Source organism: Scyliorhinus torazame, chromosome 17 (genome assembly GCF_047496885.1).
Source record: "Scyliorhinus torazame isolate Kashiwa2021f chromosome 17, sScyTor2.1, whole genome shotgun sequence".
Lineage (NCBI taxonomy): Eukaryota > Metazoa > Chordata > Chondrichthyes > Carcharhiniformes > Scyliorhinidae > Scyliorhinus > Scyliorhinus torazame.
The window spans coordinates 130,790,598-130,808,810 of NC_092723.1; positions in this window are offsets into that span (position 1 = coordinate 130,790,598).

The following is an 18,213-nucleotide window of genomic DNA, read 5'->3' on the forward strand; positions in this document are numbered from 1 at the left end:
GCAGTATCCTTTCAGGGGCTGCCTTTTAATCCATCTCTCAACTTGTTGATTTAGTTTCTTTGGTTACCCAGAAGAAGCACACAATTCTGCAGCTCTGATGTGTTCAAGCTTTGCACCTTTGTTTATGTGTTCCCATGTGTCTAGTCTTACTAAATGAATCCAGAACGTGTTTACACAATCCCTTATGAGTGATTGGTGCCTTTATATCATTATATAAACACAACAGTCTGTACATGCTACCAGGTTTGCAGTTTGACTCAAGTGTCTCTCTGTTTACATGTTCATAGAATCCATAGACTCCCTTCAATGCAAAAGGAGGCCATTCAGCCCATCAAATCTGTGCCAAAAGAAAACTCAGCCTAGGCCCACTCCCCCACCCTATCCTTGTAGCCCCACGCAATGACCATGGCCAATCCAACTAACCTGCACATACATGGACTGTGGGAGAAAACCAAAACACCCAGTGAAAACCCTTGGACACGAATGTGAAAACTTCACACAGTCACCCAATGCCTGAATTGAACCTGGGTCCCTGGTGCTGTGAGGTAGCAGTGCTAACCACTGTGCCACTGTTCCGCCTCAGTTACTATATGTTGTACTATAAAGTCGCTGAGCTACCACATGTGACATCTTCATTCCAAGGACGGTTGCGGTATTTTACATACAGCAGTTATGAGCAGCAACAGTTAAACAAGCCCCTGACATCAACTCCTTTTTCCCATCAGTTTACGAAGGATCAAAATCAATTACATTTAAAATCAAATTAAGTGGGCTTTAGTGTAACTACTCGCCAAGATGATTTGTGGAATCCTATAAACCAGCACCTACTTGAGAAGCTGGTTATATTATTGTTTTTCTTTCTCCTTTATTTTTAATTGCTGATCAGAATTTACAAGCAACTGTGCATCAACATAGAGCAAAGGTAGGCGAGGGGGTGAAATGGAAGTAAATGAGCTGTAATGAGAAAGAGTAAAGTAAAATTAAATTAGACTTTTTGTGTACTGATAATTACTGAAATAAGGTTTCACATGACTCCGAGTCACATAAAGATGTATAAGGACAGATCACCAAAAGAGTTTTAAGGAGTGTTTTATAGGAGGAGAGATGAAGACGTGCAGAGGTTGAGGGAATTCCGGAGCTGAATGCAGGGGTAGCTGTTTTTTAAAATTCATTAATGGGATGTGGGCATCACTCACATGGCCAATGCTTATTGCCCATCATTAATTACCTTGAGAAGGTGGTGGTGAGCTGTTCCTTGAACCGCTGCAACCATATGGTGTTGGCACATCCACAGTGCTGTTAGGGAGAACGCCAGGATTTTGATTCAGTGACCGTGAAGGAATAGCGATATATATTTCCAAGTCAGGATGGTGTGTGACTTAGAACATAGAACATAGAAAAATACAGCAGAGAACAGGCCCTTCGACCCACGATGTTGTGCCGAACCTTTGTCCTAGATTAATCATAAATTATCATTGAATTTACAGTGCAGAAGGAGGCCATTCGGCCCATTGAGTCTGCACCGGCTCTTGGAAAGAGCACCCTACCCAAAGTCAACACCTCCACCCAACACTAAGGGCAATTTTGGACACTAAGGGCAATTTACCATGGCCAATTCACCTAACCTGCACATCTTTGGACTGTGGGAGGAAACCGGAGCACCCGGAAGAAACCCACGCAGACACGGGGAGGATGTGCAGACTCCGCACAGACAGTGACCCAAGCCGGAATCGAACCTGGGACCCTGGAGCTGTGAAGCAATTGTGCTATCCACATGCTACCGTGCTGCCCTTAAGAACAAATAAATCTACACTATATCATTTTACCGTAATCCATGTGCCTATCCAATAGCTGCTTGAAGGTCTCTAATGTTTCCGACTCAACTACTTCCACAGGCAGTGCATTCCATGCCCCACTACTCTCTGGGTAAAGAACCTACCTCTGACATCCCCCCTATATCTTCCACCATTCACCTTAAATTTATGTCCCCTTGTAATGGTTTGTTCCACCCGGGGAAAAAGTCTCTGACTGTCTACTCTATCTACTCCCCTGATCATCTTATAAACTTCTATCAAGTCGCCCCTCATCCTTCTCCGTTCTAATGAGAAGAGGCCTAGCACCATCAACCTTTCCTCGTAAGACCTACTCTCCATTCCAGGCAACATCCTGGTAAATCTCCTTTGCACCTTTTCCAAAGCTTCCACATCCTTCCTAAAATGAGGCGACCAGAACTGTACACAGTACTCCAAATGTGGCTTTACCAAAGTTTTGTACAGCAGCATCATCACCTCACGGCTCTTAAATTCAATCCCTCTGTTAATGAACGCTAGCACACCATAGGCCTTCTTCACAGCTCTCTCCACTTGAGTGGCAACTTTCAAAGATGTATGAACATAGACCCCAAGATCTCTCTGCTCCTCCACTTTGCCAAGAACTCTACCGTTAACCCTGTATTCCGCATTCATATTTGTCCTTCCAAAATGGACAACCTCACACTTTTCAGGGTTAAACTCCATCTGCCACTTCTCAGCCCAGCTCTGCATCCTATCTATGTCTCTTTGCAGCCGACAACTGCCCTCCTCACTATCCACAACTCCACCAATCTTCGTATCGTCTGTAAATTTACTGACCCACCCTTCAACTCCCTCATCCAAGTCATTAATGAAAATCACAAACAGCAGAGGACCCAGAACTGATCCCTGCGGTACGCCACTGGTAACTGGGATCCAGGCTGAATATTTGCCATCCACCACTACTCTCTGACATCTATCAGTTAGCCAGTTCGTTATCCAACTGGCCAAATTTCCCACTATCCCATGCCTCCTTACTTTCTGCATAAGCCTACCATGGGGAACTTTATCAAATGCCTTACTAAAATCCATGTACACTACATCCACTGCTTTACCTTCATCCACATGCTTGGTCACCTCCTCAAAGAATTCAATAAGACTTGTAAGGCAAGACCTACCCCTCACAAATCCGTGCTGACTATCCCTAATCAAGCAGTGTCTTTCCAGATGCTCAGAAATCCTATCCTTCAGTACCCTTTCCATTACTTTGCCTACCACCGAAGGAAGACTAACTGGCCTGTAATTCCTAGGGTTATCCCTAGTCCCTTTTTTGAACAGGGGCACGACATTTGCCACTCTCCAATCCCCTGGTACCACCCTTGTTGACAGTGAGGACTTGGAGGGGAACTTGCAGGTGGTGGGGTTTCCATCTGCCTGCTGCCCTTATTCTAGGTGGTATAGCCTGTGGGTTTGGAAGGTGCTGTCAGAGAGGTTTTGGTGAATCATTTTCCTTTATGCAAGGCATGATCCCACCCAAGGAGAATGTTTTCCCATTGAATCCCATTGACTTCAATTTTGCTCAGGCACCTTAATGCCTCACTCACTCAAACGCTGCCTTGATGTCAAAAGACACTCTCATCTCACGTCTGGAATTCAGTTCTTTGTCCATGTTTGGACCAAGGCTGTAATGAGGCCGGGAGCTGAGTGGACCTGGCAGAATTGAAAATGAGAATTACTGAGCAGGTTATTGCTGAGTAAATGCCACTTATTAGCACTGTCAATGCCACCTTCCATCACTTTGCTGATGAGAGAGAGTAGATTGAGTAGCTCGAGGCTGCCTTTGATGAAGCAGTGAAAATTGGGCTTGCACAGAGTGGTGAAAATTGGAGAAGATTGGTGGGTTATAGAGCTAGAGGAGGTTACAGCTAAGAGGTGATGAGACTATGGAGAGAATTGAACACGGGGATAAAAAATTAAAATGTGAGACACTTTCTAGAAAATAAATGAAACGTGATTTTACAGTCAATGCTTCGAGCAGTCTGTTCCCTCAAGCAATCCTGTCCTTTCTGGCAAATGTTATGGGCCAGGGTTTAGAGAACCCCAAAGTGTATCATGGAGTTCGCCTGACCCACAACCTTTAATAGATTGTGGTATGGGGAGCACACGGCCCACTCTACAGGTGTGGTAGAGCAAAAATGGAAAAGTATTTTTTAAAGCAGAACAATGTTTATTCTATGAACTCCAGTTAACCGTTTTAAAACATACAGTGAACATCTTAGCAACCATTAATTCAAATGCAACCCCCAAAGACTACAACACTAAGTAATCCTTTAAGCGTTCCTTTTAACATCCATAAGACTTAAAACACCTTTTACCAGAAGCATATCAGGTTAAAGTCACTACTGTTATTAGTTTTAAATCACCAGGATCGATTACAGTCTTCAGATTACAGACAGAGATTCATACACCTTCTGGCTGTGACTGCAGCTATCCAGCTCTGCAAACGAAACTAAAACACACCCTGCAGCAAACAGCCTATAACGAAAGTAAAACGCTGACAGACAGCCCAGCTCCACCCACTCTCTGACATAACTGCAGTCATAAACACCCATTTCTTAAAGGTACTCTCACTACAGATATTTATATACACACCATTTACAAACACCCATTTCTTAAAGGTATTCTCACATGACACAAACATGCATTAAAATAATAATCAAATACCCGCAACTTACGATTCTTATTTTTTTCACACTTAACATTCCTATTTCCATCACTCTGATTTCTCCTGAATAAATAACCAAGCTCTCAGGAATGAAACTGCAGTTAAGTGAAGTGCCAGAGTATGAAATACTAAACTATTAATTATTAGTGCCAACTCAGATGCAAAACTTGCAGAAGGAGCTCTCGCTTCTGACATTAGTTTCCCTGCAAAGCCACAAATTCACACAACCAAGAAATGCAGTCACTCCAAAACTAATTGGGTAATAATGGGCAGGATTGTCCTGGCCTGTCGAGAGTCGGTGTAATTTTGTCTGGGTCGTCGAATCTCCTGCGGTGGCCCTGCCATGATGAGGCTCAAAAGCTTCAGCCAATGTCATCAAATATAACTTAGGCATGCATTCTAATCAGAAAAACGATACTGCAGCGAGCATACATGCAGAAAGATGCAAAAAGCATGCAACACATGTAACTTTCAGGCCAGTACTCTCTCTTTTCTTTTAATTACATATTTTTCAATGAAATAGCAATAATTCCCACAGTAAATAGTCCCATCAAGTTGCACCCTATCTGTTATGAGCTTAAACCAAGTTCAGGACATCAGGGTCCCCAATCTCTTCCTTGCACTCATACATGCACATTGTCAAATTTTTAAAAAAATAGGGGTTGCGGGCTAAATGCTGGTTAGACCAGCATTTATTGCCCATCCTTAATTGCCCTTTAGAAGGTGGTAATGAGCTGCCTTCTTGAACCGTTGCAGTCCCTGAGGTGTAGGTACACCCACAGTGCTGTAAGGGAGGGACTTCCAGGATTTTGACCCAGCGATTGTGAAGGAATGGCAATATATTTCCAAGTCAGGATGGTGAGTGACTTGAAATGAAAATCACTTATTGTCACAAGTAGGCTTCAAATGAAGTTACTGTGAAAAGCCCATAGTCGCCACATTCCGGCACCTGTTCGGGGATGCTGGTACGGGAAGGAGACTTGAAGGAGAATCTCCAGGTGGGTGGTTCCCAGGTATCTGCTGCTCCTTTCCTTCTATGTGGTAGTGGTCCTGGGTTTGGAAGATGTTGCCAAAGGAACCTTGGTGAGTTCCTGCAGTGCTTCTTGCAGATGATACAGACGGCTGCAACTATTTGTTGGTGGTGGAGGCATTGAATGTTGGTGGAAAGGGCAGCAATCAAGCAGGGTGCTTTGTCCTGGATGGTGTCAAGCTTCTTGAGTGTTGTTCCAGTTGCCCCATCCAGGCAAGTGGAGAGAATTCCATTACACTCCTGAGTTGTGCCTTGTAGATGGCGGACAGTCTCTGGGGAGTAAGGAGTGAGCCATTCGCCACAGGATTCCTAGCCTCTGACCTGCTCTTGTAGCCACAGTATTTATATAGCCAGTTCAGTTTCTGGTCAATAGTAACTCCTAGGATGTTGATAGTGGCCGATTCAGTGCCATTGAATTTCAAGGGACGATGGTAGATCCTCTCTTAGAACAAAGAACAAAACAGCACAGGAACAGGCCCTTCGGCCCTCCAACCTTTGCCAAAACCCTCAGCACTTCCTTGTGCCATATCCTCCATACTCATCTTATCCATGATGGTCATTGCTTGGCACTTGTATGGCTCAAATGTAACTTGCCACTTGTCAGCCCAAGACTGGATATTGTCCAGGTCTTGCTGCATTTGGACATGGACTGCTTCAGTATCGGAGGGGTCGCGAATGGTGCTGAACATTATACAGTCATCAGCGAACACCCGCACTTATGACCTTATAATAGAAGGAAGGTCATTGAGGAAGAAGCTGAAGATGGTTGGGCCGAGAACACTACCTTGAGGACCTCCTGCAGTGATGTCCTGGAGCTGAGATGATTGACCTCTAACCACCACAACAATCTTCCTTTGTGCCAGGTATGGTTCCAACCAACGCAGGGTTTTCCACTTCATTCCCATTGACTTCAGTTTTGCTAAGGCTCCTTGACGCCATACTTGGTCAAATGCGGCCTTGATTTCAAAGGCAGTCACTCACACCTCACCTCTGGTATTCAGTTCTTTTGTCTATTTTTGAACCAAGGCTGTAGTGACCCTGGTGGAACCCAAACTGAGCGCTGTGTTATTGCTGGGTAAGGGCCACTTGATTGTTCTGTTGACCCCTTCCATTACTTTACTGATGATCGAGAGTGGAGTGATGGGGTGGTAATTGGTCGGGCTGGATTTATCCTGTTTCTTCTGTACAGGATATATCTGGACAATTTTCCACACTGCCGGCTAGCTCAAACATTACGCTTAAATTTCATGCTTATCTTATTCAAATTTTCCCAAATGTAATCTGAATGTAAATTCTTCAGTGTAAAAATATCAATTCATTCATGCATACTAAGCTCACAGGCTGGGTTCTCCGCTGCCGGTAGCAAGGTTCTCAATCTGGTGGAGAGTGATGCTCCACTCCCCCGTTGGTGGCGGCAGTGAGCTACACACTTTCACCGGCTGGAGAATGCATCTGATTAACGGGCTGTAAACTTGATTCTCCATGCCCCCATGATGTCCTGGCCCTCTCGGCCGGCATTCGCACGGGTGTGGATTGGTGCAAGTATTTACAAGCGTGGGCCAGATGCAGTGGATCCCGTGGTGGGTCAAGGTGGTAAGTATGTAACATTGGAGCACAACCTCCCCACCCCCACAATGCAAATCCTGCACACTCCAACCCCCAGAACCCCCAGCCCCCCATCAAACCTCCAACAGACACCCCAACAGAGACCCCACCATCAAACTCCAACAGAGACACCCCCATCAGACCCCCAACAGAGAACGCCAGCAGACCCCAAAAGAGACCACCCCCTCATAGATCCCTATCAGACCCCTCCATCAGAGCCCCTTGCCTGAAAGCTGAAGAGCAGCCTAGGCATTAAGTTGAAAAATCACTGCATTTTCACTTACCCTTTCCTAACATATGCTGCCTCAGACGGAAATGTTCAAAGCAGCAGTTGTTACAAGTGTGACAGGTTTCTTGGAAAGCCCAGTACCACTTCAATGGGCTTGAAATCCCTTGGTAGCCTTTGAAATGCAGATCTTCCATTCAATTTTATCGAGCAATACATTTCATTAGCCAATGATTTCAGTCTGATTACAGGGACAGCACGGTAACACAGTGGGTAGCACTGTTGCTTCACAGCACCAGGGTCCCAGGTTCGATTCCAGGCTTGGGTCACTGTCTGTGCGGAGTCTGCACGTTCTCCCTGTGTCTACGTGGGTTTCCTCTGGGTGCTCCGGTTTCCTCCCACAAGTCTTGAAAGACATGCTGTTAAGTAATTTGGACATTCTGAATTCATCCTGTGTACCAGGAATGTGGTGACTAGGAGCTTCTCACAGTAACTTCAGTGCAGTGTTAATGTAAGCCTACTTGTGACAATAAAGATTATTATTATAATTACTCCAGAGACAGCTGCTTGGTGAATTGTTCATTGATCTTTTCCTTCATGCTGGAATACATCACCATTTCCCTACTTTGATGCTAACCACAATGTTTATAAACACTCTTGCTATGATTGACACCCCGTCATGACATCAAAGGTAGCTGAGTGCTTTGACTTCTTCTTTTTCACAGCAGGAAGATCTTGCCATTTTCAGAAACCTGCAAGCTCCCTGCCGTGCATAAATGTGCACGGCAAGGGAGAGGGAGTATCTCCTGGGTGCCGCTGCTAGCGCCGGTGCAGGCCTGGAGCCATTCTACTCTGGCAGGAGAACTTAGTTACCCAAACGGAGAATCCAGCCCCACATGTTTCAGGACTGCAATCCGGAAACATTTTCCATGTGACTTATGTCATTAAAAAAAATTGAAAGGAAAATTATGATACAAGTTCCAGTGATGATATACATCAAAACCAAGCACATAGAAATTTGGACTGAAAGACCAGAAAAATGATTTGTTTCCCCTGAACCTGAAAAATTGGTGGAAATTGGAAGTGAACCTCCAAGCAAAACATTGCAAGAATATCTTATATGAGGCTGTGGAAGTGCAAGCTGGACCAATTTTGTCAGCAGGGAGAACCGTTTGGATGTAGAGATTGATAGACAACAGAAAATGTTTGAGGAAGTTTGGGCACTTCAAAGCATTTTTGGGAGGTGAAAGAATTACTTTTTCTTTGCTTGAAATCCTAAACGTTGCTTTTAAAATAATGAAACAAAATCAATAATTTTAGTGTTGTTAAAGCCAAAAATGCATGAAATGCACTTGGGAGAATAAATATTGATTCAATTTAATTACAAACCAGTCCTTCTGTTGAAAAAAAATACAAGCATTGGATTGTTCTTTTAAGTGTATAACAAGGTATGGACAACCTGGTTTTGTGGGAATACACTTTTATTGAACATAAAAGTTTGTTGAAATTCACTTCAATTCCACCTGTACCTAGATAATTTCACTTGTGTGCATTCACTTTACAAAAGTTTTCTATCCATTTCTCTTGCTTGCTTTGTCCTGCCTTGAAATAAAAACTTTGTCTGCCTTCAAATATAGGTGCTACATTTGTCAATTGTCACCTGTGGCAATAATGCAAAGATTATGCAAAACTTTGTCCTTGAGATTGATCACCCTTCTCGTTGTGCCATTTGCCTCTTTGTCTGAGATCAAAGGAGAACTTACATTTATATAATACCTTTTACATTCTCAGGATGTTCCAAAGTACTTCCAAATGAATGAAGTGCTTTTAAATTTTAATTATTACAGTAACATATGGAAATACGGCAGCCAATGCAATGGGTGGGATTTTCACGCAAACTGCCACATGTTTCGTGGCAGCGGAAGCGGCCTGCCATTCGCCGGCGGTGGGATCTTCTGATCCTGCCATTGTCAATGGGGTTTGCCATTGAATGCCCCCCTCACAACTGTGAAGCCCGAGTCGGGGTTACGTCATTGGCAGGACCGGAAGGTTCCATCGGTGTGATAGGCTGGAAAGCTCCGGCCAATCTTTTTACAGCAATCCATCAGTTTCATGATCAGTTTTATTGTGTTAGCATTTTATTTTCAGACTTAAAAAGAAAATTGGACTGCAATTCTTACATTTGGATTTGAACTCCTTATCATTAGTCCAGTAATGTGACCACTACACTACTGCAACCATGGGGTAAGATCGAGCGACCCGTTTTGCCACGGGCCACTAAATCTTGCAAGAGGGCTAAAATGGGATTTGTGCTGTCAAGATCTCGGTTTGATCCCTATCCTCCACCAGTGACGTGATCCTTCAGGGCGTCAACCTGATTTCCAATAATCCGAATAAATTCAAATGTACTTAAATGGCTTTATGCCATAGCGTCCACCCATGATGGGCAGGGCAACGCCAAGTGGGAACAGTTGGGGGGGGGGGGGAGCCTCAGTGACAGTGTGGGGGTGGGGGGGGGGAGCCCCAGTGACAGTGTGGGGGTGGGGGAGAGTGCCCCCCCGGTACTTCTGTGGGGATGGGGGGTCGCTCCGAAGTCTGTGGGGATAGACCTCCATGTCTGTGGGGGTGTGGGGAATGGGGGAACTTATTTTAAACACAGATTGAGGAGCCCTTTAAAGATGGAAAGGAAGGCATTCCCAGTTGGGAGGTTAGAACGGTAGAATCCTGTGGCATAGAAGAAGGTGATTCAGCCCACCAAGCCTCTGCCAGCTCATTCAAAGAACTATCTGATTAATTTCACTCCCCTGCTCTCTCCCCACAAACCCACAATCTTTTTTTAAAAATTGAATCTGCCTCCACCACCCTTTCAAGCACTGCATTTCAGATCTTAGCAATCCACTGTACATAAAAAAGAATCTAAACTCCCTCATATTCCACCCTTTTTTTGTGCTTGCCTTCTCTCAATTTAAAGTGTTTTTTATCTGTTTCTGTTTGCCAGGTAAGTTCTGTTTCATTTCTATCTTCAACAGATATATTTATATTTTCAGTGGTTAGATTGACCCTTTTGAGGGGCATTTTACAAGTGTCTACTGCAGATTAGCTGTACAAATAGATAAAAGGGGAAAAAGCTGTGACAGCTTGAAATCTGTTATGGTTCTAATGAGATAACATTGCTGTCCTACATACTGCAGTGCCAATTAGTGTTACTGCTGCACTCGTAATGCTATTTGTATATATTTTAAAAAGAAGCCCATCATATGTTTACCAATACTTCACAAAAAGATAAGGATAACCATTTTGCAACAATAATGTGCATTTATATAGCTCCTTTAAATGCCCAAGGAACTTCACGGGAGCAATTATCAGACAAAGTAGTGACGCCAAGCCTCATTTGAAGTCCTTTCACGGTTTTTGTTGGAATGTCCCAAGTTGAGGAAGTGTTCACTATAGAGTGCAGCTGAGTGAGTAGCAAGACAGTGGGAATGTAGAGAGAATGCAAGATTAGTGCAGAGTTAGTAAAAAGAGGAAATGTGGTGGAGGAGGAGTGAATAGGGAGTTAGTGCAAACAGAGGGTACGTAGGAGTAAAACAAGACTGAGTGACCTTTGTTTGACAATGAGACAACGGAAACACAGAAGGAATGAGGTGTGAGGATGGTTGAAAGCTCTCTTTTGTCATCTTCATATCTCTGGACACATGAGGCCAGAGATAGTGAGTTGTTGTAGCTAACATAAGATTAGCTGTTGACCTATCATCCAGTAGGCAAACTGGAGAGACAGACTCCAGCCACCACATCATCTATTATTGATTCCTGATTAACACAACAGGCACATTTCCAGTATAATTTTTCTCATCATTGTGGATGAGACCACATAATGGAATCTTTCAAACATCAAATTTGATTAAGCTCCGTTGAGATCTGCTTAGTTGGCTCAAATAATTAGATACTGAATGGTGATATTTTTCCATGGTAACGGAGCTGTAAGAAAATTGGTTCTAAGAATAAAAAGAAAATATAAATACCAGGCCAAATTGCGGGTTAATTATTCCTCCCCAGATAAATGTGATTTTCCAGGGATTTTTTCATTTCAGAACAGGAGTAGACTACTCAGCCTCTTGCGCCTGCCCTTCAGGTGACTGATTTGTACTTCTGGGAGTGACCTGTTCTAGAACATTCTGACCAACGTGACCCGGCAGTGACTTCATTTTAATTGTTCCTGGCTATTGAGCTTACCTTGACCTTGATAGATGGTGGAGACTGGAAAAGGGATGAAAAGTTCAAAGGAAATAAAAGTGACAGCGCAAGTGATGAGTGGCACAGTGCCACAACGGTTAGAACTGCTGCCTCACAGCGCCAGGGACCTCGGGTGACTGTGTGGATTTTGGAGTTTGCATGTTCTCCCTGTGTCTGCGTGCGTTTCCTCTGGATGCTCTGGTTTCTCCCCTCAGTCCAAAGATGTGCAGGCGGGGCATTAAGTGGCCCACCCAAGAGCACCGACGGAGCCAGGGGTGCGGTGCAGAGGGCAGAGTGCCAGGGGAACGGCCGGGGATGGGTGTGTGGATGGGGGAGGAGGGAAGGTGGGGAGGAGGACATACAGGGGCGGTAAAGGCCGGGGCCACCTTGTAGCCCGCTAGATCTGGTTAGGCGTGGTGGTACACACCATGCTAACATGTCTGCCTTTCACCCCTCAAACTTCAAATTCAACTAGCAATGGTTGCCATCATCCTAGCTGCCACAGCCCTGGGGGTGCACGAGGCTATACGAGCAGGAGCTGCTCAGAGAGGACCCTGCAGCAGCGGAGCCTGCCCCAGAGGAACAGGAGGCAGCCGGTGAGGATGGAGAGCCAGCCGCCCAACAGGCCAAGGAGGCAATGGGAAGGAGGTGCCACTTCAGGCCTCGCGTATACCGGTAACGCCTGTCATTCGAGGAACTGCCAGACCGGGCATGCCATCGAAGCCTCCAGCTGAGCAGAGGGACCATGCGTCATATCTGCCGGATAATGGCACAACTGGCACTACGGGATTTGGGGGAGGACACCCTCTCCCGGTGGCCATCAAGGTGACGGTCGGCCTGAACATTTATGCTACAGAGTCCTTCCAGGCACTGAGTGGAGACCTGTTCGGAATCTTACGGACCTCGGTGCACAGGTGCATATGCGCCGGCATGGAGGTCCGATATTCTTGGTCAGCCGAATCTATAAAATTCAATGTGGACCGAGCCCACCTGGATGCCTGAGCAGCGGGGTTGGCCGCCATCGACGAGATGCTCCAGGTCCTGGGGTGATTGATGGGCTGTATGTCCCCCTACGAGCACCAGCCCATGTCAGGCCGGTCTTCGCAAACCGAAAGGTGTTTATCTCGATGAATGTGCAGCTGGCATGTGATCATGAGCTACACATCATGCACATCTGCACCCGATACCCGGGCAGTGTGCATGACGTCTTCATCCTGGCACACTCTACGGTTCCTGACACTTTTAAGACACACCACGGGTGAGGGCTTGGCTCTTGGGGCACAGGGGCTATCCACTGTGGTCGTGGCTGATGGCTATCCGGAGGCCAAAGACCTATGCGGAGGCTCGCTACCATGACACCCATGCCGTGACCAGGGTGGTGCTTCGGCCTCCTGAAGATGCGGTTCAGGTGTCTAGAGCGCTCTGGATGGGCCTTCTGGGAGAGCGCTAGGAGAATCTCACACAACGTTGTGGCCTGCCGAGTCCTCCACAACATCGCGCAGCAGAGGGGCAGCCTACTGGAAGAGGAACGCAGGCCTCGTTCGACGAGGGGGATGCGGAGGAGGGCCAGGATGGGCAGGGAATGGGGACCGGGAAGGCACAGGCTGCACAATGTGTCTGCCAGGGGCGGTGCGCAAGGGATATTCTAATTGACTCCATGTTCACTGACTAGGGAGCTTGGTCGACCCCATCCCATCGCTCGCCCACAATCCTCCCTTGGCCGACCACCCTCCCTGCACCACTGCCCCAACCCCAAACCCCTGCAACCCCCTCTGTGATTCTTACCTGCTTCACTATGGGGAGCAGGCCCTGGGTTAGCAGTAACAGCGGGTCTGGACCATGGGATGGAGGATGATGACAACCCGCACTGCAAGAGCTCCGCGTCATTTGAAAATGTCTGACTTCTGCCCATGGTAGCACTTTCTACTGTCCACCTTGGTTATCCCTGCATGTGAGCTGGCCATTCCATCACAAGGCCCCACCGAACCCTTGGGGTGGCAGAGGTGGAGTCGGGGTTGGGATTGACAGGGAGGTGCAGGGTACTGGTACCCCCGCTCCGCAGCGTGCCTCTGCCGGCAGCTAAGCCCAGCCCAGCCCTTCCTCACATCTTTCTGAACGAGCATCACGGCAGTTTGGAATGTTTTTGCACAGGTGCTTATTTTGAACATAACAGGTGAACATCTCAATAACTGTTTGTGCCTTAGCCCCTATCGCTATCCTGTGATCTGTACCCGTGTAAACCTAACTGGTGAGTACCTTTCTGGCCTTACGGGCCCGAATGCTACATTTGGTGGATCCCCAGGCGGTACATCAGGGGTGGATCTGGCCTCCTGTGATTCCCACCCTGTTGCCTGGGTCCCCTTTGGCTGCTGATCTCTGAAGTAACCGGTCCTGGATGGGCCGAGTAGTTGCTCGGGTGTCCCAGGTGCCATGGTGCTACCCCATTCTGCCCGCTACCCACCGGATATGCCAGGGTCAGGTGTGAGGGAGGGGGAGTCTGAGGCGCTGTGGTGTTCCAGCACCTCCCTTGCGCCGTCCCATCATCTCTCCTCCTCCCACCCCTCGGGGCGCACAGTGGCTCCCGGGCTACTCTTTAGGACAGGAGTGCGGCTGGAGCGAACTCCTGGGACTCCCCCGCCACTTGGTACTGCCAGTCCTGGAGGCCCGCTTTTGCCTCACAGTCATGGAGCACAGGGAGTGGACCACCTCCATCTGGGACTGTGCCACATCTCTCAGTAACTCTGTCACCTTACTCTGGGACAGGTTCAGGTCGACCAGTGCCTGGGCAATGCCGTCATCACCTGCAGACCTAACCCATTGTGACTGGGCCAAGCTCTGTAGCACCGCTGCAATGTTCAGGTGGCCCTGTGACAGGGCAGCCCTGTCCTGTGCCTCAGCACCATCTGCACAGAGTGTCCCGAGCGGATCCTGAATTGCTCCGGGACTGGCGCCAATTTAGTTGTCATGGAAATCCACTGATTCAGTCCCGTCAACAACACTTAGGGCTGGATTCTCTGCAGCCCAACGCCAAAATCGTGTTCACCGATTGGGCAGAGAATGGATTCCCACGCCAGAATCGGGGCCAGAGTCAGTTTGATGCTGGTCTGCCATGCTCCGCCCCCTCCAAACTAGCGTCATCGTGACATGTGCCGTTTTACGCCGTTGGCGTGTACATCAGGGGTGGAGGTGCTCCGCCCCCGATGGGCCGAGTTCCCGACAGTGCGCGCCATGTGTGGTCCCAACCGTGCGGAAACCTGCAAATGGGTCGGGATTCTCAGCTTCTGTGACTAAGCGTTGACGTCAACGGAAAATCCGTGGACTTTTACGATAGGAAAATCGGCACCTCAGTGATTCTGATTCTGCTACCGGTGAGGGGCTAGCACCAGTGCCGAGTGGAACGCCATCGATTTCCGTGAAAGATGGTGCGGGATGCGCCGGGTCCGTGATCGACACTCGCAGGGCTGACAAGCTGCAGCCGCGCATAAACATACACTCTCCACACACACACTTACCAAAGCCAAAAAGATGGAACAGATTGTGCTGGAGCGCCCATACAACTGATGTGTTGGCTGGAGCCAGAGGACACCCAGAGGGGTACCCCGGTGGAGGGGCCACCTGTACGACCCAGGACACCAGGTTTAAAGTGGCTGTCAGCGGCATGTGCAATCGCATGGCAGCCTTACCGGCTGAAGTAATGGTGTTGCATTCCCGTCCTCCCAGACCCCACTACTCTGCGGCTCTGGCAAATGTCCCCCCGCCAGCGACATGACTGTCAGCAAAGTATGGCGGCGCTTGACACTTTCCGTACTCCCTCTCTCTCTCTCAGCAGCCACCACGCCAGGTTCACGATTTGCGAGAGCACACGTGGACAGCGCCTTCCACAACTCGGCCCGTCGGGTGCGGAGAATCGCGGGTGGGTCCACTAATGATATGCAAACGATGTTTAAAGTACACTTGGCGTGCATCGCATTAACGCTGTTTTTGAGGTGACGGAGCATCGCGATTTGGCGTCAAACCGGTGCCTGCCGTATTTTGCCGTCGGAAGCTATTTTCCACTCGATCGCACACCCCAATTTTGCCGTTGGCTAACGGAGAATCCCATCCATTTTCTTTTTTAATAATCTACATAGCATAGGATGTTAATAATTTAGTCTGAAATTTGAAAGCATGGGAATTTCAGAATTTTGACCCAGTAATAGTGAAGGAATGGTGATATCTTGCCAAATCAGGATGGTGTGTGTTTTGGAAGGGAACTTGCAGATGGTGGGGTTCCTATGTATCTGCTACTCTTGTCCTTAGTGGTAGAGATCGTGGGTTTGGAAAGTGCTGTCTGAGACGCCCTGATGAGTTTCTGCAGTGCACCTTGCAGATGATACTGTTATAGGCCAGGGTTTAGAGAACTCCAAAGTATATTATGGAGTTCACCTGACATATAATTTTTTGTTGAATTTGGCTAGGATGAGCACAAGAGCCTTCCTTTCAGGTGTGATTCAACGGACTTCTTAGGCGCTTTTAATCAAAATAACAAGTTTTATTCTAAGAACTTAGTTAACATTTATATATAAGCAAACAGCAAGAATTTTCAACAATTACAAACATAAAGACCCCACACAGCTACAGTAATCTATGTATAATCCTTAGTGAATTCCCCCCTTGACTGTTCCAATTCAATAACAAAATGCAAGTAAAACTAAAAGCCCTTTTTCAAAGGTGTGGCCCAGAACACTTTATTCTCACTTGACTTAAACTGTTGTTACTGATACTTTGTTCCACTTTTCAACCAGCAGATTTGAATTCCTTCCAGAAAGCAATTATCTCTTTTAGGTTACCAAGCAGTTTGGAACAGCTTTTAAAAGGAAGATAGAGAAAGACACTTCTTTTATCCTGTGCAGTTCAAAGAAGTCCAAAAACGCAAAGTGAAAGTAAAACTCACAGAGCCACAGCCCAGCTCCATCCACACAATGATATCACTGAAGCCATGTGATAAGACAAAAACCTGTCTTAAAGGGACTCTCCCATGACAATACACACTATTGATACTGTGTGCCACTGGTGGAGGAAGTGAATGTTGAAGGTGCAATGGGGTGTCATTCAAGCGGCTGCTTTGTCCTGAATGGTGTCACGCTTCTTGAGTGTTGTTGGAGTTGCACTCATCCTGGCAAATGGTTCTCATCACAGTAGGGTTACTCAGTGTTTCTGGTTGTGGTACCAGTCTGATTTGACATATGTTGTGTCACACTGTCATGCCAATTGGTGGTCATATTTGATAGTCTTGGTTCAGGCATATGTTAATGATGTCAGCTGGATTCTAGGTGCCATTGGTTGGATGTTATACTCAAATGTTTTGTACAATGTTTATCTGTTGGCTGCATGCCAGTCATGAGCATCTTTCATCTTCCCCCTTTTTTGATGAAGGCACCTCGTACTTCTGGGAGTACCGATGAGTGGACTGAGAAGGCTATCCGCACTTGTCTGCCGAATAGTAATTCCGCATTGCTTCCGCAGTAGCTGGAGGTAGTTGACAAATATCTTGTGAGGTTCCCATTTAATACAGTGAAATGTTCTTTACATTTCTGTTTTGTACTTATTGAATGATGATATTGAATTCACACTCCAGTGATTGTCTCAGCATTATACACAGTAATTACTGTGTCACTGCAGCAGAATTATATAACAAAACACACATTCATATATATTTTATGGCTTTAACTTGTAAAAAAAAATCACTTAGCATCTCAGAAGAGCATATTTGAACAAAATTTGATGCTGGGCCACATGAGATGAGGACCGATAACCAAAAGCTGGATCAGAGGTAGGTTTTCAGGAGCTTCTTAAAAGATCAAAGAGAAGTAAAGAGATTCAGGAAGAATTCCAGAGCATGGGGCAAGACAGCTGAAGGCACTGTTGCCAATAGTGCTTTGCCTGCTCAGTGTTACAGAACTAACAGGTAAAAGCAAAACAAATTAGAAATCACTCAAAGTGCAGCATTGGGACACAACAGGAATGACATTTTTAAATGGAGACTGAGCAAACAAAATCAGGCATTCTCAAGAGAGCAGAATTGGAGCAGCACAGAGATCTCTCAGGATTGATGGGCCAAAGATGATCACTCAGAGGCGGATGGGGGCAAAGACATGGAGGGATTTGAACACAAGGATAAGAATTGAGATGCTACTGGCCACTGTAAGTCAGCAAGCACAGGGGCCATGGTGAACGGGACTTGATGTGAGTTAGGAAAGCAGTGAGTGCAATTCAGTGACCTCGATTTGTGAGAGCGCGGCGAGGCGGGTGAATGGCGGGAGAGGCCAAAAACGAAAACTGCACCGGGCATCAAACTGTTTGCGCTGCATCCAGCCCGCTCCTGTCGGTAGAATCGGGATCCCGCCGAAGTCTGGCGAGAAACCAATAATCATCACTTAAACCCTATTGCCCTACAATTGACAGGAGCTACCCCATACCCAACGGCCTCCCCTTATACAGCGGCCTCCCCAGCAACTGGCCACACTAGTCTCGATTAGTACTCCTTTTGAAAAACGTGAACCTTGCGTATGGACTGCTGCAGGAGCCATGCTGGAGGAGGTGAGCAGCCATATTCGCTCACAGG